This window comes from Boleophthalmus pectinirostris, unplaced genomic scaffold (assembly GCF_026225935.1).
Source record: "Boleophthalmus pectinirostris isolate CB_2022bp ecotype Guang Dong unplaced genomic scaffold, ASM2622593v1 HiC_scaffold_2, whole genome shotgun sequence".
NCBI classification, from domain to species: domain Eukaryota; kingdom Metazoa; phylum Chordata; class Actinopteri; order Gobiiformes; family Gobiidae; genus Boleophthalmus; species Boleophthalmus pectinirostris.
In genome coordinates this window covers 36,608,569-36,616,972 of record NW_026571152.1, presented here as the reverse complement: position 1 = coordinate 36,616,972, position 8,404 = coordinate 36,608,569, and positions in this window count along the sequence as shown.

Below are 8,404 nucleotides of genomic sequence, written 5' to 3'. Positions count from 1 at the left end.
TGCATTAAAATAGAGTCCAGTGGTCATTTGCGTTGTGGCTTTTTTTGGGTGTGTTGTGGCTTTTTTTGGTTTGTTGTGGCTTTTTGTTGTGTTGTCCATTTGTATTTGTTGCAGCATTTGCGTTGCATTCACTATATATATTAGAAAAATCACAATATTCATGCATATAACCAGGCCCGTCAGCAGGAAATTTAGGGGCCCATGGCAACAAGACACAAATGGGCCCCTCTCTGATATAAATTAATAAGAAGAGGATCCAATTCCGGGCTCCTAAAACCCTGGATCCTTGGACAACATACCCCTTTGTGTTGAAAATTATACATGCAAACAGAATCAACAATTATTTTTCTGCAAGATTTGACTGTATGTGTAGTAGACAAATCACAATACAGTACTCATGCATGAACAATACAAAATTAGAGACAAAGTACAGCAATTAATTAGGTACAAACTGGTCTGTTTCTAAAGGATCCAATTATGCACGGTCCGTTAACCCTGATGCGACCTCAGACGGAGATACTGGTTCGCTGTTCATTTTTCTTTCTTTGTTCTTCCAAATGGAATCTATGTGGAAAAATAAATCAATAAAAATAAAACTAACTAAATAAATAATAATAATTAATCTGGGAAAATGCAGTTGTCTGAAAACAGATTGATTTATTGGCGTTCCCAGACAAAAATACAGTTATTTATTATAATTAATGGATTTATTGGCTCTTTTAGAAACTTTGAAACACGGAATTACTGGGAAAACATGTAAAGATGAAAAATGATTAATAATTCTGAAACTACAGCGTACTGATACTTTGCAGTGAGATTATTCTGTATGAATGTCTATAGTGGAATGTTCAGTAGTTACCATGGCGACACACACTGCATAAACACTTTTAAAGGTACACTGTGTAACATTTCTTGTAAAGGGTCCGTCACCTGCTTGTCTCCAAGGAAATGTTATTGCTTTGTCCAGAATGTTCCACAGTATATATAGTAGATTAAACTTTTTTTTTTATCGCGAATCATTATTCATATCATTACAGTTCAGATCTGGGGAGAGTCGTCCCTATTCACAGAAGGAATTATTGTAGTATTGAGCAATAGAAACATCTTTAATGAATAAATGCTAGATAGATATGTCTAATGTTATAAATAATGTCAAATAAAATTGTAAAAAGAGGGTGTAAAGTTGTGCATTCTCATGTCAGTCATAATCTGAGGGGCTTCTGAAACTGCTTTTTTTTTTTTTTTTTTTTTGCTTTATGTTCAATCTCAAACATGTACATATGTATTTTGGCTAAACAAACGACAATTTATGCTTCTCTTTTACTGCTGGCAGCAAGGGCGAAGGTTTGGTCTCATCTTTGGTGGGACAAAAACACACAGAGTCTGTACAGGTCCAAAATAAGTGAGAGTTGGTTTAATTTTTCAGTTTGCACAATGTACAGTTTGTGTCCATTTCCCTTCTAAGATGATTCTTTAGAGGACAAGAGCGATGTAGAAGTTTGTAGCAGATCTCCCTTTGCTTGTTGGTGTTGAGATATTTGTGAGGTCATGTCCAATACAGTTTTCCATGGAATATTGTCAGTAGAGTCCAGCTGTTAAGAGTTTGGGAGGTGCACTTGTGGTTATAGTCGCTCTTTTTCCGCAGCGACTCATTATAAGGCAAGTTTAACTGAAGATGAAGCCAAGTAAGTTCCTTTTGAAAGGTTTTTCAAGGTTTGGTGCAGCGTCTTCACTCACGCCTGCTCAAGTCGACATCTTCAGGTGCGGCCCTGTCCTGCCTCTTGCCCAGTTTAGGCTCCTGGCACCACTAATGACATCACTCTGTTGTAGCCAGTGAAACAGTGGCAGGGGGGTTTTGTGTGCTTTAAATTATTTTGCTGGCCGTCCTGGATCCTGCTGTGGGAGCCCTGGTCTGTGATTGGTGGAGTGACCAATCCTGCCGCACCTTCAGCCTCCTCCCCCTTTTTAAAGAGATTGCAGCACCTGTTCCTGTCTGCCATTTTGTGCTTGTGTGTCTAGTTCTGTAGTTTAGTTCTGCTTTTTTTTGGTCACTTGATTCTGTTTGTGGGTTTTTGTGGTTTTACTTCGGGGCACTTGTGTTTTAGTTTTGTGTGTGTCCCTCAGTTTAACCACTCATTTCTGGGTAAGCCTGCATGACCCGTTTTCGTTGGATGTTAATTCTGTTGTTTTGTTTCTTAGTTTAGGTTATATTCTGTATATATTTTAGTCTGTTTTGTTCTTTTATCTCTTACATCCCTGTTAATTAAACATTATTTTATTTATCCATCTTATTTTTTTTTTGTTACTTCCCTGACCGCAACAAGCTGGGTCATTACAAACCTAAAGCGTGTTAAATTAATACTACTGAGTCTGGAAAAATATCTGAATAAATTTATATTTTTGTTTATTATAATAAAACGGCAAATATTGATCGTGTCCCCACCATCCCTATGCAAACCTACGCCCTTGGTTAGCAGGGATCAGATTAGTCAAAATTTGTGACAGTCCTGTTTTAGTCCTGGTTTAGACCTGATGTAGTCCTGATTTAATCTTAGTTTAGTCCTGGATTAGACCTGGTTTAGATCAAATTGGTCAAAAATAGGAACACTTGGGACATTTCTTGTATAAAACTTGAAAAAAATCACTTGTTTTGTATAAATCTGCTGGGACAGGGGACACAGGGCTCAAAACTGGGACTGTCTGGGTAAAAAGGGACGTCTGGTCAGCCTCTTTAATCCAGCCACGATGTTTTTTTTCCTCTGTGCCAGTGGTGTTTGCTCCGTCCCTGTCCGTAATGTGGTTCTCTCTTTTACAGCGCTCACAAACGGCCCGATTTGAATTGCTCCTGTTCTGCTTTGTGTTTTGTTGCTTCGCTGTTTCCTTTCCTGTTGAAAAAGTCAAAATGTTTAAAATTGCATTCACATTTTTCAAACCCAAGAGGGATTAGACGGTAGAATTAATGCGATACCTTCTGTTTACAAAATAACAACACAAGTGCCACTCAGATTTCACTGCAAAGAGCCAGCATTGCCTTTCTCTTGAAGACAGAAATACAGAAAGGGGCCCTCCAGGATATGGCCCCTAGCCCTGACTCCTCTACCCTTATAGTCCCAGGCTCGTATAGCAGTTTCTTTTAAGTTTTTCTTCCTTCTTGCGCTTTCATCTTCTCTGTTGGATCTCATGTACGGCTCTTTCACCTCGTCTCAGGCCCCGTGTTTTGGTTTCTGCTCCACTGCTTCCTCCTCGCCTGTCGTCCATCATGCAGGAAGGAAGTTCACGGACAAACCAACCTGCTTATATCATTCTAAAGATATGCTATAGTCATTTAGGCTTCCCTTGGCACAGAGAAAGCAAAGAAAAAAAAGCAAATCCGCACTGTAATTCTTTTGAGCTCCCTTTTTTGTTTCTTGTTTTTTTTTTTTTTTTTAAAGAACCACCGTGTGATGTTTCGAAGTCAAGCCCTTCTTCCGACATGACTCAAATGTATGGATCTGTTTTCGTTTCTACAGATTTTGCAGAATCATTCCAACCGTGCAACTGTAATAAACTGTAATAGCGTTCTAAATCATAAACACATCACAGCACTGCATTATCTGTTCTTGGACAGAGCTCAGAGATTTCTTTTTTTTTTTCATGTTTTGTACCAAAGATCGACCTAAAAATGTGTTTAAAATGCTGTTTTTAATGCAAACTACACAGCAAATCTGGAGGGTTAAAATTTTAGGGTAAAACAGAGTTGTTTTTAACACCAAAAGTGTTATTTTAGCTATTTGAAAGTTAAATGGGGGGTTTGAGTTGGGGTTATTTGTCAGAGTTGATGTGGTTGAGGTTAATTCAACTTCCTCTAGTGTTAATTCAACTTCTCTTAGTGTTAATTTGGCTCCTCCCATTCACCGCTTCAAGACCCGTTTGAACCAGTTTTCTGCATAATTTCATCTTAAATTTACTAAAATAAAGTAAAAAATAAAATAAAACACGCCTCTGTGTGTTATTTAGCTATATCAGAATAACTCTACAAAGTGTTATCTGTTTACTCTCAAAATGTTAATATAACTCTGGATTTCGGGGTTAAACAAGAACTTTGGTCCAGTGTTACTTAATCAACATTTCCAAAAATGTTAAATTAACTCTAGAACAGATTGGACTCATATAAACTCTGAGAAAATGTTAAAATTGATTCTGTGAGAGTCAATTTTAACACTCCACTTTTTGCTGTGTATTTACCTCACTATGCAACTGTCAAAGATTAAATTGACTTTTATTAGTTTAAAGTCATGTTATAAGGTTGTTACCTCATAAAAAACAGACCTGGGGTTGTGTTTTATTTCATTCACACATTTGAGTAACTCTTTATTGTCTGTCTACATCTCCAAAGCTCAAAATGCTGTTTCATCTTGTGATGTCATGTAGTGGTAGTTTTCATGTTAGACACTGCAAAAAACAAAATCTAACCACGTTAAGATGACTTCACTTAAAAAAAGTTTCATCATGATTTGAGTAAATTTCACTTGACGAGTAAAATTATCCGCCAGTGGAATAAGAATTTTTGTACTTAAAATATGAAAATACATCTTGCTGCACGTATTCCATTGGTAGTTCATTTTACTTGTCAGCTTGAATCTACTCAGATAAAGTGAAATGTTCTTAATTTAATTCATTTTAATTTAACTAGATATTGTTTGTTTTTGTTTTTTTTCCCCTGTGTACAGCAACCTTTTTACTTAGTCCAGTAGAGCAGCCGTCTGTGGGTCATTTGGTACCAGTTCACACATAAAGAATAAATAACTTACATTATTTCTGTTTTATTTATTATTCGAGTCTTAACAATGTTTTATTTTGAAAAATGAACAAATTCCCTTCATTATATCCGTCTATGACTCACTCTCGATTTGTCATGATGCTTTTCTCGGTCACGTGAGTAAAAATGAGTAAAAAATAGACATCTTTGGAAACGTGTATTATTATATTTACAAAATACCCCCAGTTTTTGTGTTGGTTGTATCATTTTATTTTGTCGTATTTATCCGCCACATCTTAAAGGCCAGATTGTGAAAATATTGTCTGACATTAAACTGGTGCGTGGTACAAAAAAGTTTGGGGACAGCTGCAGTAGAGATTGGCATTTCCAGGACTGACATTATCCAAATGATTCGAATGACGGTGTACAGCGTTCAAAAACACGGTGGAGCACTTTCTACTTTACCACATGAGAGAAGAACTCGCCTAAAAATGCAGGGTTTGTGTGTTAAACATGTATGAATGAAACAAAACACAACTCCAGGTCTGTTTGTGATAAGGAAACTATATATATATATATATATATATATATATATATATATATATATATATATATATATATATATATATATATATATATATATATATATATATATATATATATACATAGCCAGTGTGGGGAAGGTGACTTTTAAAATGTATTCCCCTACAGATTACAGATTACAAACCCCAAAATGTAGTTTGTAACGTAATCCATTACTTAAAGTGAGTAACGTAATCTGAATGCTTTGGATTACTTGATTTGCTACAGAGAAGCAAAAACTAGGAAGTCTTCACATAAGATGTTTTGTCTGTTAAAAGACAATAAAAAAGCCCAGACTTTACTTAACCGTATTTAAAAAATATTATTGATAGAAAAGGAGGAGACACTACCCATGCAGCATGATTTAGTCCTGTTAAATCTTGTTTTAGACCTGGTTTAGACCTGGTTTAGACCTGGTTTTAGTCCCAGTTTAGACCTGGATTTAGTCCTGGTTTAGTCCTAGTTTAGTCCCAGTTTAGACTTGGTTTTAGTCCTTGTTTAGTCCTGGTTTAGACCTGGTTTGGACCTGGTTCAGTCTTGGTTTAGACCAGGGGTGGGCAAACTTTTTGGTTCAGGGGCCATATAGGGCTGTAAAAATTGACTGAAGGGCCGGAGAGGAGGCAGAACGTGTTAAGAGCCCGGCTCCATTGCACTCGTATTCACCCTCATGTAGAACGTATTTGACACTACGCGCTGCAACTTCTGGAGACGCAGAAGTTTCAGAACGCATGAGGAGTGAATGAGGTCTGCTCCACCACACACCACATGAGGGCATTAGCCCTGCGCGGCTTGATCATATTACTAAATAAAGCAGTGTCTACTCCACGGTGTTTTATCATGTGTGCATTAACCAACGAGCTCCGCTGTACATACTTGGTATTGATTTCAACATTGCATCTGAATCCTTACAGACTTAGCTTTACCACCATATGATAAGAGACAATGCCCCTTTATATCTTGAACACTTCTACCTCCATCATGGTCTGAATACGCCGCCCAAAAGAATACTTTCCCATAAAGCATTGCGGCCAACATAATGCACCTCCCCTTAATGTATATAGTGCGCCATCTACTGGGAAACGCGGGAAATGCAGGAAAAATAAAACAGTAACAAGGTTTATTATTGTAATTTATTCCAGTTCGCCGAACCTGAATAAATTACTTTAATTATACTATAAGTTCGGCGAACTTGAATAAATTATTGTAATTTATTCAGGTTCGCCGAACTTGAATAAATGACAATAATAAACCTTGTTAATGTTTTTTTTTTTCCTGCATTTCCGGCGTTTCCCAGTAGATGGCACACTATATATACATTGAGGGGCGGTGCATTATGTTGGCCGCAATGCTTTATGGGAAAGTATTCTTTCGGGCGGCGTATTTGGACCATAAGTCAGGTAGAAGTGTTCAAGATATAAAAATGCACTGATTCAGCTTGTGTTTAGTCCAAAGAAAAGTCTGTACTCTGTAAATTCCAGAAATAAGAATTCAACGGTGTAGACCATTAGGAGCTCTGTTTTAGGAGTTCCGTTTAATAATGCTGGAACTGTGTAATGGTGGGCCACATGGGGTCCTGAAGTTTGGCTGAAGGGTGGGCCACGAAACAGGACGTAACTTGTTAAGAGCTCAGATTCATTACATCTTCATAACATTTATCTAAGACTTCGGACGCGTGCTTCACGTTTCATCACTGCTGTTTTAGAACATTTATCCGTTAAGATCTTTTCCACTGCACACCACGAGTAAAAGTATATCGTAAGTTCACTGTTTACAGATATGACTGTTAACAGCTTATAAACAAAGCCCACGCCGATCAACCACAAACCTGTTAGTATAACGTATCCTGCCACAGAAATGTTATATACGCTTATTATTACAACATAAACGCCATATGTTTTTTTGTTTGAATTTTACCAACTCAAATTGGAAGCAGTGCAGTCTTATATCTTAAGCACCAACTACTTCACTCATGGTCCGAATAACTCCTGTAAGAACACTTTCCCATAAAGCATTGCGGCCAACCTAATGCACCGCCCCTCAATGTATATATAGTGCGCCATCTACTGGGAAACGCTGGAAATGCATGACAAATAAAACATCAACAAGGTTTATTATTGTAATTTATTCCAGTTCGGCGGGCCGGATTAAAAGGTTTAAAGGGCCGCATACGGCCCCGGGCCGTAGTTTGCCCACCCCTGGTTTAGACCTAGTTTAGACCTGGTTTTAGACCTGGTTTAGACCTGGTTTAGACCTGGTTTAGTGTCCGGCAATGAGTGGAATTACCAAAAAAAAAAAAAAAAAAAAAAAAAAGGGATATAGCCCAAAATGTGAAAACAGGAAAATACTGCCGTGTAATCCATTTATTTTAACAAAGTAACTGTAATCCAATTACCACTCATGGAAACAGTAACTGTAACTCATAATTTGTACTCTGATTATATAACTCCGGTACATGTCCCCAACACTGAACATAGCTCTGAAAACATGGTCCCTTTAAGTACAATTTAGTTTTCCAATACTCTTTTTATCACATGTGAAAAGTTGTATAGTGAAAATGTAGGTTATCTTATCACAAGAACACACCCTGATGCGTGCACAGTCGGCCCATCCAACTTCTAACATGGGAGAGTGGTTTTATAGGCTCTGATCTGTGCAGTTATAAAAAGCCTTCTAAATGGGCCATACACACTGTGGCTACAAACATATTTACTTGAGCTAATGTTATCTTGTTGTCCAGCTTTGGTTGTGTTGACTGCTTCCGTTTGCATTGTCACAGAAACTGGACGGAGATTTAAATTGTGTGAGTTTTTGTGTACACACGGACACATGGTTTGGCAAGGAAATACAACCCCAGAGCCAGGCCTGTCCCCCTCATGCATACAGAACATTTTACTGGTAGATTACAGAGGTGGACAAAGGTGGAAAATGCACTGAGTTACTTAAAAATATTCTATAAAAGCATATTTGGTGAATGTTTGGTTTAAAAAAATATACATTACCAGCCAAACGTCAAACTAAAAATAAATATAAACTTGTTTTTAGGCCTATTTTGGTTGTGAATTGCTTTTCCTCAAGTTCAGGGAG